Source organism: Salvelinus sp. IW2-2015, linkage group LG8 (genome assembly GCF_002910315.2).
Source record: "Salvelinus sp. IW2-2015 linkage group LG8, ASM291031v2, whole genome shotgun sequence".
Lineage (NCBI taxonomy): Eukaryota > Metazoa > Chordata > Actinopteri > Salmoniformes > Salmonidae > Salvelinus > Salvelinus sp. IW2-2015.
The window spans coordinates 27,178,670-27,194,143 of record NC_036848.1 but is presented as its reverse complement, the minus strand read 5'-3'; the positions used below and the strand labels follow the sequence as shown (position 1 = coordinate 27,194,143).

The following is a 15,474-nucleotide window of genomic DNA, read 5'->3' as shown; positions in this document are numbered from 1 at the left end:
ATCCAGAACGAACAATTTCCCTCTTGAATTAGCAAGCACACTGGCAGTGCGACGCTAACCTCTCCATTTGAAAAAATTATTGCGTCGCATCACGTCTAAAGTCCCTCTTCAACCTCAGGAGGCTGAAGAAATTTGGCTTGTCACCCAAAACCCTGACAAACTTTTACAGATGCACAATCGAGAGCATCCTGTCGGGCTGTATCACAGTCTGGTACGGCCCTCAACCACAACTGCACCGCCCTCAACCACAAGGCTCTCCAGAGGGTGGTGCGGTCTGCACAACACATCACAGGGGGCAAAATACCTGCCCTCCAGGACACCTACAGCACCCGATGTCACAGGAAGGCCAAAACGACCATCAAGGACAACAACCACCCGAGCCACTGTCTGTTCGCACTGCTACCATCCAGAAGGTGAGGTCAGTACAGGTGCATCAAAGCTGGGACCGAGAGACTGAAAAACAGCTTCTATCTCAAGGCCATCAGACTGCTAAACAGCAATCACTAACTCAAGGAGGGGCTGCTTCCTACATTGAGACCCAATCACTGGCCACTTTAAAAAAATGGATCAGTTAAATAAAGGTACATTAAATACAGACAATATCTTTACTTTTTCCCACTTACACTTGCCTCTTCCGTTTTTGCGGTAATTGTAATTTTGAGTAGAGCAGACTTTTCCATATATTTTTGTTAGCTGCATGTGTGACATACTGTAGTTCCACCAGTCCTATTTATGATATAATTTACAAAGAGTATAACATAGATTTTTTTTTATTTTTATCAATTAGTATATTTGAGTTTAACCACAATATCTATTGTATTATTTGTTCTGTCTTTTCTGCTGGATTATACCGAAATTGCAGCAAAATTTCTATGGCTTGTTTTAAAAATAGCGATATTTTGGAGATTATTTCATTTTTAAATAACCGAACGTGAGAGGTTGTATTCTGAATAAAGGGAAAATGCCAGTCTTGAACATTCTATAGCAGTTCTTTATTCAGACCCATAAACATTCAATCTTCGTGAAGAGAAGGGAATGCCTTCTGCATCTAATTCTAGTCCTATGTTATTCAAGGATGTCATTAGAGTGATTAAGATAAAGTCAACGAAACTCATTTAATTTAACTGTTGAAAGCAAGGAAGGAATGAATCAACAATAGAGAGAGAACGATGAGGTAGGCTAATAACATTAGCGGAAATATTATGGAAGGTATATATGCGTCAGCCTGCTAATTATATAAATAGGCCCTATTATATTTCTAAATTAAAATAAAATTCACTATCCTATACTTTTAACTTTGTAGGCCGAATGTGCTGCACCAGAATCGCACGTTCTCTTCTGCTTTATCATGGTTTGAACGATGTGCTTAATTCCAGTCCATATAATACAGTATAATTCAATACAGTACAGTAATACAGTTAACACTCAAAAGGATTAGCCCACTGGAGCTAGTTTAATTTATTCACCCTAGAGATAATATATAGCTAGCTACATCTATGGGCTTTTATTTTTTTCTGTTGTGCGTAAAGTGCAGTAGCCTATATCATACAGTGTATTGGATAACGGCACAATCATTTGGGCTTGGGCTCAATAAATGTCGTTAATGTATTTAATATACGGCTTATCAGGCTCAGGTAGCATCGGGTTTGAATTGTAATGCTGATCAAAGCTATAATCAAATCCAGACATTTATATGCTTTATAACGCTTTTGAATGACACTTCCGGTTTTGGCGGGAAATATCGGGTTACCCAGGAGAAAAGTGATTTATTCTCGGGATGGAACATTTTGTAAAATAACGGGTAAATATTCAACCCTAGACCCATCTCTCTCTCTCATAATTTTTCTCAATCAGTCTATTACCATGAAAGAGTTGTTTTCAGGTTAAAGATACATCAACTGCAGTTCTGCACATCTTTCTTCACCCTTTTACACATTTTGCATTAATCCCCATTTCTCTCAGCCAATGGCTCTATCCCTGACACCATCCCTCCCTCTCTCTCTCTCTCTCTCTCTCCTCCATAAGAAATTCCAGCAGTGACGTCAGAAACTGCTGCAGTGTTCAGTGTTTGATGCTAGTCCCTGACTGCTGTAATGGAACCTATTCAGATCTAGCTGACTGACGCCCTGATGCAGCGCTTTAACTGTACAGTATTCCAGTTTTTTTTAAACACCTGTAATTGACATTTCCTGCAATCTAGAGCAAAAAATTGCCTTATATAATAACAAATAAAGTAATATATATATATATATATATACAGTGCGGAAAGTATTCAGACCCCTTGACTTTTTCCATATTGTGTTACGTTATAGTCTTATTCTAAAATGTATGGGGAAAAAAAAAAAAATATCAAGTTCCTTGGTGTCCACATCACCAACGAACTATCATGGTCCAAACACACCAAACAGTCGTGAAGAGGGCACGACAATACCCTTTCCCCCTCAGGAGACTGAAAAGATTTGGCATTGGTCCCCAGATCCTCAAAAAGTAGTTATTTTTATTGTGTTACTTTTTCTTTTTCTTGTACTATTTTGACTTTAGTTTATTAAGCAAATATTTCTTAACTCTTTCTTGAACTGCATTGTTGGTTAAGGGCTTGTAAGTAAGCATTTCACGGTAAGGTCTACTACACCTGTTGTATTCAGAGCATGTGACAAATAGTATTTGATTTGACAACATCCCATTATGACAAAGCAAAAACAGGTTTTTAGATTTTTTTTATTTTAAATACATGTATTTACATAAGTAAAGTGAAGATGTCTGAATACTTTCCGAATGCATTGTATATACAGTACCAGTAAAAAGTTTGGACCCACCTACTCATTCAAGGGTTTTTCTTTATTTTTACTATTTTCTACATAGCAGAATAATAGTGAGGACATCAAAACTATGAAATAACACATATGGAATCATGTAGTAACCAAGAAGTGTGAAACAAATCAAAATATATTTTATATTTGAGATTCTTCAAAGTAGCCACCCTTTGCCTTGATGACAGCTTTGCACACTCTTGTCATTCTCTCAACCAGCTTCATGAGGTGGAATGCATTTCAATTAACAGGTGTGCCTTGTTAAAAGTGAATTTGTGGAATTTCTTTCCTTAATGCGTTTGAGCCAATCAGTTGTGTTGTGACAATGTAGGGGGATACAGAAGACAGCACTATTTGGTAAAAGACCAAGTCCATATTATGGCAAGAACAGCTCAAATAAGCAAAGAGAAACAACAGTCCGTCATTACTTTAAGACATGAAGGTCAGTCAATCCAGAACATTTCAAGAACTTTTAAAGTTTCTTCAAGTGCAGTCGCAAAAACCATCAAGCGCTATGATGAAACTGGCTCTCATGACGACCGCCACAGGAAAGGAAGACCCAGAGTTACCTCTGCTGCAGAGGATAAGTTCATTAGAGTTAAATGCACCTCAGAAATTGCAGCCCAAATGAATGCTTCACAGATTTCAAGTAAAAGACACATCTCAACATCAACTGTTCAGAGGAGACTGTGTGAATCAGGCCTTCATGGTCGAATTGCGGCAAAGAAACCACCACTAAAGGACACCAATAAGAAGAAGAGATTTCCTTGGGCCAGAAACACGAGCAATGGACATTAAACTGGTGGAAATCTGTCCTTTGGTCTGATAAGTCCAAATTTGATTTTTTTGGTTCCAACTGCCGTGTCTTTGTAAGACGCAGAGTCGGTGAACGGATGATCTCTGCATGTTCCAACCGTGAAGCATGGAGGAGATGGTGTGGGGGTGCTTTGCTGGTGACTCTGTCTGTGATTTATTTCGAATTCAATGCACACTTAATCAGCATGGCTACCACAGCATTCTGCAGCGATATGCCATCCCACCTGGTATGCGTTTAGTTGGACTATCATTTGTTTTTCAACATGACAATGACCCAACACACCTCCAGGCTGTGTAAGGGCTATTTGACCAAGAAGTAGAGTGATGTAGTGCTGCATCAGATGACCTGGCCTCCACAATCACCTGACCTCAACCCAATTGAGATGGTTTGGGATGAGTTGGCCCGCAGAGTGAAGAAAAAGTAGCCAACAAGTGCTCAGCATATGTGGGAACTCCTTCAAGACTGTTGGAAAAGCATTCCAGGTGAAGCTGGTTGAGAGAATGCCAAGAGTGTGCAAAGCTGTCATCAAAGCAAAGTGTGGCTACTGAATGAGTAGGTGTGTCCAAATTTTTGACTGGTACAGCATTTATCTTTTCTTAAATTATTATTATTTTTATTTTGGCGCAACCAGTCCACAAGGTGGCGCAGCGCCCATTCTTTAGCGAGAACTCTGGTATTAACTAACAGATAAAAAGGACCAGCACATAAGCCTATATGGCCAAGACCGGAGTCATATAACCTGAGTGTACAAAACATTTAGGAACACTTTCCTAATATTGAGTTGCACCCCCTTTTTGCCCTCAGAACAGCCTCAATTCGTCGGGGCATGGACTCTACAAGTTGTCGACAGCGTTCCCCAGGGATGCTGGCCCATGTTGACTCCAATGCTTCCCATTGGTGGACAATTCTTGATACACACAGGAAAAATATTGTGCGTGAAAAACACAGCAGCGTTGCAGTTCTTGACACACTCAAACCAGTGCGCCTGATACCTACTACCATACCCCGTTCAAAGGCGCTTAAATATTTAGTCTTGCCCATTCACCCTCTGAATGGCACACGTACACGATCCATGTCTCAATTGTCTTAAGGCTTAAAAATCTCCTCCTCTACATCTACACTGATTGAAGTGGATTTAACAAGTGACATCAGTAAGGGATCATAGCTTTCACCTGGATTCACCTGGTCAGTCTATGTCATGGAAAGATGTTTCGTATACTCAGTGTGTACAGGGCCAATGCGATTTCTGTCTGATCTTTCCGAGAGCGCCACTTTCTCCTCCATAGCCCGTTGCTCAGTGAAAATCAACACTGTTTATTTCGGATAGTTTTCAGATAGTTTTAAAAACTTATGAAGATGCCACGAGAAAGCAGATATGCTTGCAGATACACATATATCCAGAATGCCAATCAATAAAAATGTCTGTTAAATTCGCTGTGTTGTTTTGCTTGTTTTACAGCGTTTCATAGGGAATTGTTGGAGGCACTCTCGTATTGTTACGTCACCAACATTTTGAGAATAAGGCGCTAACATGGTAGCCATTCTAAAACCTGGCCAAACTCTCTCTATGGCTCTGGTCAAGACTAGGCTGACTCTCTTTTTTTGTTGTTGATAAACTCTATAGTATACAGTCTTTATATTCTTACAACTGGAATAGTTCTATTAGTTACTGGCTACTTCCAAATGTAATCTAACCACCTTCTGTCTCCACCTGAAATGGTCAGAGCTGGCAGCCTCTGTAGCAAAAGTGTTGGTACTGTAACAATAATTGATGAAAAAGTAAATTAAGGTTTCCATAGAGAAGCCTCCATGTTCCTCCCCAGCCTCTCACGCCTCAGCTGTGATCCCCATACTACACTAACTATAAGGGCCAAGTCCCCATGGTAAATAAAACCAACGTCAGCAAAATAGACACCCAATATTCTGCTTTCTCTACTCCACCCTGTCTCTATCCCCCTTCTCTCTCAGCCCTCTCTCTATTCTTTCTCCTTCCTTCCTCGTTCAATTCCACCTGGAACCACCTTCTGACTGGTGTTTTTTCAATGACGACCACTCTTTGCACATGTGTTAGTGTTGTGTGTGTGTGTGTGTGTGTGTGTGTGTGTTGGCTGGCTAAATATGTGCTAGTGAATGAAAAACATGTCTGCAGAGAGAACTAGAGCTCAGACGATAACAAAGCAGCTGCCATGTGGAATCTGCTGCTCTGAGGAGGCGGTGTTGGATTTCTCAGCCTATATCCCTCTGTGTCGTGTATGTGTAGGCCATGCATGTGTACATTAGTATTTCAAGTAGTTTTTGGCCTACAGATGGACATTTTGGCCCCGTTTTATTTTCTCTGTAAGCCTTTGTGTGCGTGTAGCATGATCCCACTGGGCACACACTGGTTGAATCAACGTTTCAGTGTAATTTATTAACGTATTGTGACGTGGAATCAACTTGGAAAATACATTGGATTTAAAAAATTAAATAAAAATATTCAACCAGTACTGTTTTCATCTAATTTCAAGCAGGTAAAACTTCAACTTAAATACTGTACATTGACTTGACATGATTAACAGGTTGTTACATCAATCTAATTTCAAAATAATCATCAGAACTATGTATACATTGAAACTGCGTTACAAATTCCACATAGAAAGATCAAAAATATATATAATTTTTATTCTATATTCAACGTACTATGTTGTTGGAATTATGTTGAATTTTTGATTTGATTAGACATACAGTGTTTAATTTGACCTTGTTTCAATGTTGATAGTAAAATGGTATGTTTGAATCAACATTTCAACGTCATGCTATCAACCTAAATAAAGAGGTGTATTGAAATAAAATGTGAAGCCATAGTCCAATGATTTCTGCCTGAATAGTGACTCCTACTGGTGTATGAAATGTAATGCACATCAGTGAGAATGAGTCTACCATCCACATGCCTTCCTCTACTGTCTGTACTCTGCTTAGCTTCGGAAACAAGCTGTGTTTGTTTCAGCTGAGCTATCATGTTAACACATTTAGACATTGATCCGCTTCCATACTCATGTGTAAACTACCTAAATAACATTGAATAGTTGAAAGTAACTCCTCTGACTTTTCTTACACAAGCTGTATGTGAAAGTAAATTCGAAGTGAGGTTGGTTTATGTAGGCTACATTGACATCTGATTTGCCCAACAAAGGGCAACATCATTTCAACGTGTAGCTAGGTATACTATCATTCATCCATGGTTGATTGGATCATTGAAAGTATCTACCATTAGCCCTATGAATTGGATATTGTCTTGTACATGAAGGATGGTCAGTTGATTTCAAATGTTATTAATATGTTGGATTCACGTCTCTCATCTCAACCACAAATCTTTAAAGTTTGATTTGATTTAGTGCTATTCTTTCACTTAGATTTTTGGTAGAGATGGAGAAGTGAATTCAACATATCAATCATTAATTTGTAAAAAAAAAAAAAAAAAAAATGGATATTGAATTGTGAACACAACCAAATATCAACATTTGAAGGAGATGTGTCTTTTGCTTCGATAGTGTTCAGTGCCTTCAGAATGTTTTCACACCCCTTGACTTTTTCCACATTTTATTGTGTTACAGCCCAAATTTAAAATATATATTTCTTGTCACTGGGTTACACACAATCCCGCCTAATGTAAAAAGTGGAATTATGTTTTTTGACATATTTACCGATTTAATAAAAAATGAGGTGGAGGGTCCGTCATGGTCTGTGGCGGTGTGTCACAGCATCATCGGACTGAGCTTGTTGTCATTGCAGGCAATCTCAATGCTGTGCGTTACAGGGAAGACATCCTCCTCCCTCATGTGGTACCCTTCCTGCAGGCTCATTCTGACATGACCCTCCAGCATGACAATGCCACCAGCCATACTGCTCGTTCTGTGCGTGATTTCCTGCAAGACAGGAATGTCAGTTTCTCCATGGCCAGCGAAGATCTCAATTGCACTGAGCACGTCTGGGACCTGTTGGATCGGAGGGTGAGGGCTAGGGCCATTCCCCCAGAAATGTCCGGAACTTGCAGGTGCCTTGGTGGAAGAGTGGGGTAACATCTCACAGCAAGAACTGGCATATCTGGTGCAGTCCATGAGGAGGAGATGCACTGCAGTACTTAATGCAACTGGTGGCCACACCAGATACTGACTGTTACTTTTGATACTGACTGTTATTTTCACCCCCCCCCCCTTGTTCAGGGACACATTATTCAATTTCTGTTAGTCACATGTCTTTGGAACTTGTTCAGTTTATGTCTCAGTTGTTGAATCTTGTTATGTTCATACAAATATTTACACGTGTTAAGTTTGCTGCTGAGTTTAGGTTGCATGTGCTCACTCTTGCATGGACTCACATCCTTTTTGAATGACTACCTCATCTCTGTACCCCACACATACAATTGTCAGTCAGGTCCCTCAGTCGAGCAGTGAATTTCAAACACTGATTCAACCACAAAACCAGGGTCTTCCAATGCCTTGCAAAAAAGGGCAGCTATTGGTAGAAGAGTACAAATAAATAAAGCAAACATTGAATATCCCTTTGAGCATGGGGAAGTTAGTCATTATACTTTGGATGGTGTATCAATACGCCCATTCACAAAAATATAAAAGAGTCCTTCCTAACGCTGTTGCCAGAGAGGAAGGAAACCGCTCAGGGATTTTACCGTGAGGCCAATGTTGACTTTAAAAACAGTTACAGGATTTATTGGCTGTGATAGGAGAAAACTGAGGATGAGTCAACAACATCGTAGTTACTCCACAATACTGACCTAATTGACAGAGTGAAAAGAAGGAAGCCTGTATAGCAGGGGTGTCAAACTCATTCCACGGAGGGCCTAGTGCAGGATTTGTCAACTGGGTTTGGCTACGGGCCCAATTTTTTCTGAGCTAATAGTCGGTGGGCCAGAACATAATTAGAATATAATATAGCACAATGAATTGGCCTACACTACAAATTAAACATATATTTTTTAACACATCTGATTAGTACATCATAAACTCAGTGACAATAACATAATAGTAACATAAAATCACCATGTCTCAATTATTATTTTTGTCTATTTCTCTGTGCATTGATCGGTGGGGAAAAACAGGTCTACGTAGCTTACTGTAGGCTACACTATTGTTTTTAACATCTACATTCGTTCAGAACAATTAGCCTGATAGCAAGAGAAAATGTTATATAAAAAAAAAAGGTGGATAATGAAAATTGAAGTTTCAGGGAAGAATGTACAGAGAGGTGTGTATTCATCTTACCACCTTTTCCCAATGCCAAGCCAGTGTGTCTTATGACTCTAAGCATGGAACTTTCAAAGTGGACTTCCCGCCCCAGAGAGGCCAGACACAGAAACATTGAAGCGTTAGCTGCAAGCTACACACACAGTTTTTTGGGCTGACAAATTCTGTCACTTAAACGGGTTAAATCTGCAGTTACAAGGAAGAAGGAAAACAGTTGTGGACATGGTGAAAGCTTGAGTTGTTTGGTTTGGACTTGTCATCTGGAAGGCTACTGCACACTGAAGAACGACAGGCAGAGGGATCAGACAACTTCTCCACCAGATCTGAATACTACAGCATGCCCAAGGATATCATTGTGTTTGTACATGATCCTCTCACAGTCCACCCAGGTGGAGTATTCTCCTCCCTTGCTAAGAAAACAATACCCTCGCTGGATGAGGCCGCAATTCAAACTGAGCTGATTGAATTCCAGATATCGAGCCACCTCAAATTAAATCAAACTTTATATGTCACATGCGCCGAATAGCACAAGTGTAGACTTTACCGTGAAATGCTTACTTACAAGCCCTTAACCAACAGTGCAGTTCAAGAAGAGTTAAGAAAATGTTTACCAAGTAGACTAAAATAAAAAGTAATAATATAAAGTAACACAATAAGAATAACAATAACGAGGCTATATACAGGGGGCACCAGTACCGAGTCAGTGTGCGGGGGTACAGGTTAGTTGAGGTAATTTGTACATGTAGGTAGGGAGCGAAAGTGACTATGCATAGATAATAAACAGCGAATAGCAGCAGTGTACAAAAGGGAGGGGGGGGGGGGGGTCAGTGTAAATTGTCCGGTGGCGATTATTATTAATTGTTCAGCAGTCTTATGGCTTGGCTAGAAGCTGTTGAGGAGCCTTTTGTCCTAGACTTGGCGCTCCGGTACCGCTTGCCGTGTGGTAGAGAGAGAAAACAGTCTATAACTTGGGTGACTGGAGTCTCTGACAATTTTATGGGCTTTCCTCTGACACGCCTATATATAGGTCCTGGATGGCAGGAAGCTTGGCCCCAGTAATGTACTGGGCTGGTCGCACTACCCTCTGTAGCGCCTTACGGTCAGATGCCGAGCAGTTGCCATACCAGGCCGGTATGCAACCGGTCAGGATGCCTCTCGATGGTGCAAGTGTAGAACCTTTTGAGGATCTGGGGACTCATGCCAAATCTTTTCAGTCTCCTAAGGGGAAAAGATTTTTCGTGTCCTCTTCACGACTGTCTTGGAGATGTTTGGATAGTTCGTTGGTGATGTGGACACCAAAGGAACTTGAAACTCTCGACCCCCTCTACTACAGCCCGGTCGATGTTAATGGAGGCCTGTTCGGCCTGCCTTTTCCTGTAGTCCACGATCAGCTCCTTTGTCTTGCTCACATTGAGGGAGAGGTTGTTGTCCTGGCACCACACTGCCAGTTCTCTGACCTCCTCCCTATAGGCCGTCTCATCGTTGTCGGTGATCAGGCCTACCACTGTTGTGTCGTCAGCAAACTTAATGATGGTGTTGGAGTCTGTTTGGCCACGCAGTGGGTGAATAGGGAATACAGGAGGAGACTAAGTACACACTCCTGAGGGGCCCCAGTGTTGAGGATCAGCGTGGCAGACGTGTTGTTTGCCTACTCTTACCACCTGGGGCGGCCCGTCAGAAGTCCAGGATCCAGTTGCAGAGGGAGGTGTTTAATTCCAGAGTCCTTAGCTTAGTAGGAGCTTCGTGGGCGCTACGGTGTTGAACGCTGAGCTGTAGTCAGTGTACAGCATTTTCACATAGGTGTTCCTTTTCTCCAGTTGAGAAAAGGACAAGTGGAGTGCAATTGAGATTGCGTCATCTGTGGATCTGTTGGGCGGTATGCGAATTGAGTGGGTCTAGGGTGTCCGGAGGGATGATAGATGTGAGCCATGACCAGCCATGCCGGAGTCACTCTTCACCGTTGACGTTGTGAGACTGGGTTTTGCGGGTACATTTAATGAAGCTGCCAGTTGAGGACTTGTGAGGTGTCTGTTTCTCAAATAGACACTCTAATGTACTTGTCCTCTTGCTCAGTTGTGCACGGGCCTCCCACCCCTCTTTCTATTCTGGTTAGAGCCAGTTTGCGCTGTTCTGTGAAGGAGTAGTACACAGCATTGTACGAGATCTTCAGTTCTTGGCAATTTCTCGCATGTAATAGCCTTCATTTCTCAGAACAAGAATAGACCGATGAGTTTCAGAAAAAAGTTATTTGTTTCTGGCCGTTTTGAGCCTGTAATCGAACCCACAAAATGCTGATGCTCCAGATACTCAACTAGTCTAAAGAAGGCCGTTTTATTGCTTCTTTAATCAGAACAACAGTTTTCAGCTGTGCTAACATAATTGCAAAAGGGTTTTCTAATGATCAATTAGCCTTTATAAAATGATTAACTTAGACTAGCTAACACAATGTGCCATTGGAACACTGGAGTAATGGTTGCTGATAATGAGCCTGTGTATGCCTATGTAGATATTCCATTAGCTACAATAGTCATTTACAACATTAACAATGTCTACACTGATTTCTGATCAATTTTGATGTTATTTTAATGGACAAAAAATGTGCTTTTCTTTCAAAAACAAGGACATTTCTAATGACCCCAAACTTTTGAACGGTAGTGTATATTTTGTTATTGTGAAAGATGCTGTTAAGCCTCATAGACTACCTCAGCCAGTTACGTTATTTTATATAGGCCTAGGCTCGGAAGAAATAGACTCCAATTAAGCCCTCCTTGTTATTGAGTAAAAGTCACATTAAAATTAAGATTATTGTTGAAATGAATTACTCGACTGTGTAGGGTTTCTCCATCTTTTGCTGTGCAACTCTTGCATAACAAGTTAGCTATATTTTCAGCACCAGGCGCTGTTCACTCCTATTGATGCGCTGCGGTTGCAGCTTTGCGTTTCAGCACCAGAAAATGGTCCGCTGCCTGCTTTATTAGTTGACTGTCTCCTTGTTTCTCTCTCCTCATGAATTAAGTTAAAATGTAACTTTTGCATTATTTATGCAGGGTTTCTTCCTTCTTGGGAAATATGCATTGGGAGTTTTTTGCATTATTATTATTTTTAATGAGAATAATATTCATCATTATTCTATTTTTGGGGGGGGGGGGCAAATTAATATTGCTGCGGGCCGCCAGTTGGGAACCCTGGCCTAGTGTCTGTAGCTTTTAGTTTTTTCCTTTCAATTAAGCCCTAAACAACCAAGTGTGGTGAAGTTCCTAATTTGTGACCTTAATTCATCAATCAAGTACAAGGGAGGAGCAAAAACCCACAGACACTCAGCCCTCCGTGGAATGAGTTTGACACCTGTGCTGTACAGAATAAAAAGTATTCCAAAACATCCATCCTGTTTGAAACAAGGCACTAAAGTAATTCTGCAAAAATGTGGCAAAAGCAATTAACTTTTTAGCCTGAATACAAAGTGTTATGTTTGGGGAAAATCCAATACTACTCATTACTGAGTACCACTCTCCATATTTTCAAACATAGTGGTGGCTGCATCATGTTATGTGTATGTTTGTAATTGTTAAGGACTGGGGAGTTTTTCAGGATAAAAATAATACATTAAATGGAGCTAAGAACAGGCAAAATCCTAGAGGAAAGCCTGGTTCAGTCTGCTTTCCACCAGACACTGGGAAATTAATTCACCTTTCAGCAGGACAATAATCGAAAACACAAGGCCAGATCTACACTGGAGTTGCTTACCAAGAAGACAGTGAATGTTCCTGAGTGGCCTAGTTACAGTTTTGACTTAAATCAACTTAAAAATCTATGGCAAGACCTGGAAATGAGTGTCTAGCAATGATCAGCACCCAATTTGACAGAGCTTGAAGAATTTTGAAAAGAATAAGGGGCAAATGTTGCACAATCCAGGTGCGGAAAAATAATATTTAATACATTTTGAATTCAGACTGTAACACAACAACATTTGGATACAGTGGAGGCTGCGGAGGGGACGACGGCTCATAATAATGTCTGGAATGGAGTTAATGGAATGGTATCAAACACATCAAAGATGTGGTTTCCATGTGGTTGGTAGAACTTCATGGACTCCATTCCAGCCATTATTATGAGCTGTCCTCCCCCCAGCAACCTCCTTTTCAAAGAGTATCTTAAATATCCCCCTCCCCCCTCCTAGCTCTGAATTTGCTGAGAGCTACTTTACTGAGGAAAAATGTACTTACTATGCCTGTGATATGTGGTTGTCCCACCTAGCTATCTTAAGATGAATGCACTAACTGTAAGTTGCTCTGGATAAGAGCATCTGCTAAATTACTCAAATGTAAAATGTATGAATAATTTCTGAAGGCACTGTATATACTGTAGCCTATATTATGAATAACATATATAAAAGACAATATACCAAAGGTAAAAGTTTATTATAAATATCATGAATTTGGCGTCCTATTTATAGGGGGAATGGTAACTACTGCTCAACTTCCAAAGATCCAATCAACCATAGACGAATGATAGTATACCTAGCTTCACGTTGAAATGATGTCCTTCACATATAGCTTGTGTAAGGGAAGTTAAAGGAGTTACTTTCAACTATTCAATGTTATTTAGGGATCCTACGCGAATGAGTGTGGAAGCGGATCAATGTCTAAATGTTTTGACATGACAGCTCAGCTGAAAACAAACACAGCTTGTTTCCAAAGTTAAGGAGGGGTACATAGAGGTAGGCATCTGGGCGGAAGACTTGTTCTCATTGAAGTGCATTACCCCTAATACACCAGTAGGAGTCACTGTTCAAGCAGGAATCATTGGACTGTGGCTTCACATTGTTTTTTAATATAGCTCTTATTTCAGGTTGATAGCATGGCGTTGAAACAATGACGTTGATTCAGACTTACCATTTTACTATCAACATTGAAACAAGGTAAAATAAAATATGTCTAATCATATATGAAATTCAACATAATTTCAACCACCCAGTAAATATTGAATATAGGATGAAAAATATTCCATGCAATTGCAATGTATACATAGTTCAGATGATTATGTTGAAATTAGATTGATGTAACAACCTAGTCTGGTTAAGTCAATTAAGTTTTACCCTAATTTCAATGTTTACCATGCTGCTAGAAATGAGATGAAAACAGTACTGGATGGTGACTTTTTTCAAATCCAATCTACTTTCCATGTTGATTCCAGAGAGGGGCATGTCTGTCAGGATAACTCAACTCCTATTTCTCTTATGCAGTGGTTCGCCTGTAGACTGAAAGGACTCTACCTGGAACCAAATTATTCAAAGGGTTCTCTTATGGGGACAGCCGAAGAACCCTTTGAACAACCCTTTTTGGTTCTAGGTAGAAGACATGCACCATGTCCTGAGAAATTCTTAATCTTTTAGACATATTTTTGGACGCTTGACGCATTGCAAGTCCGCTTTTCCCATCTCCTCATTGGTTTTTAGGAGCAAATACCCATGTGGGTGATTGAAAGATGAACTGAGGTCCACACTCCAGTCAAGAGAACTGTAGCCTTCTGTTCAGACAGGTTAAATCAGCGGTGTCAAACTCATTCCCCAGAGGGCTGTGTCTGCGGGTTTTGTTTTTTCCTTTCAATTAAGACCTAGACAATGAGGGGAGTTCCTTACTAATTACTGACCTAAATTCATCAATCAAGTACAAGGGAGGAGCGAGAACCCACTGACACTCGGCGCTCCATGGAATGAGTTTGGCACGAGGGTTAAATGTAAACTGAAATCTGGACACTGGCTGTAGGCCTATAACCTTTCACCTAGCCTTAATACTAACTCATGCAGAATTAAGCATTTCTTGCTGTAAAATTACACACCAAATGTAGGCTACATTTTGACTCGGGAACAGGAGAAATATAATTTCTTTCTTTCAGCATCTTGAGAGAATGCCAATGCGCAGTTAGATGCCATCTGTAGAGGTGCTATCTTTATCAGCGTCATAAAAGCTGACACGCTGGTTGTAGCTGAAAGCTGATAGTAGGATTTCAACCACGTAAAATATGCATCCAAGCCGAACTGGAATCTTATCAGAAACATGTTGGGTGGTTTTCACAGCTTTCTATTTTCTTACAACCGGTCAAACTGATGTCATTTGGAAATGTTGCACAGAAAATCTCCCATTCTTTCAGAGGTAGGCGATTGCATTTTCTCCCCGGTCCCTAAACGTCTTTGCTCTGAAAAAGATGCAGAGATGACGGAGAAAACTTTTACCAATGTCAACTAGATTGAAGCATTCATTGGATTTATGACATTGTTCTGGTGAGCAAGGGTTCATTTAGTCTTCCAGGGAAACATCACGACAGAAGAGAAGCTGCATGTATCTAATTATAGACAAGTTGACTAACAAATAGCCTACCAAAATCTTGGAAATTCTAAGCAAACGTATATAAATCAGGCCAAAATAACATAGTCGTTCCTCCGTCTGACTGTAGCCTACTGCGCATTTTCTATTAGAGCATTTAGAGCAGCCTCAGACCCAGCCTGAAAAATGACTGTCAGTGTGTGTTTGTGTTTATGACTGTGTGTGTAATTGTGTGAGCGAAAGAGAGAGAGTGTTCCAATGTTGGCCGTCACAACAATTGACTT

The 15,474-nt window shown here is 40.5% G+C and overlaps 1 pseudogene; it reads left to right on the top strand.

Moving 5' to 3' along the window:
• LOC111968212 (rho GTPase-activating protein 44-like) overlaps positions 1 to 15,474 on the top strand; it is a 43,892-nt pseudogene that overhangs the window by 3,580 nt on the left and 24,838 nt on the right.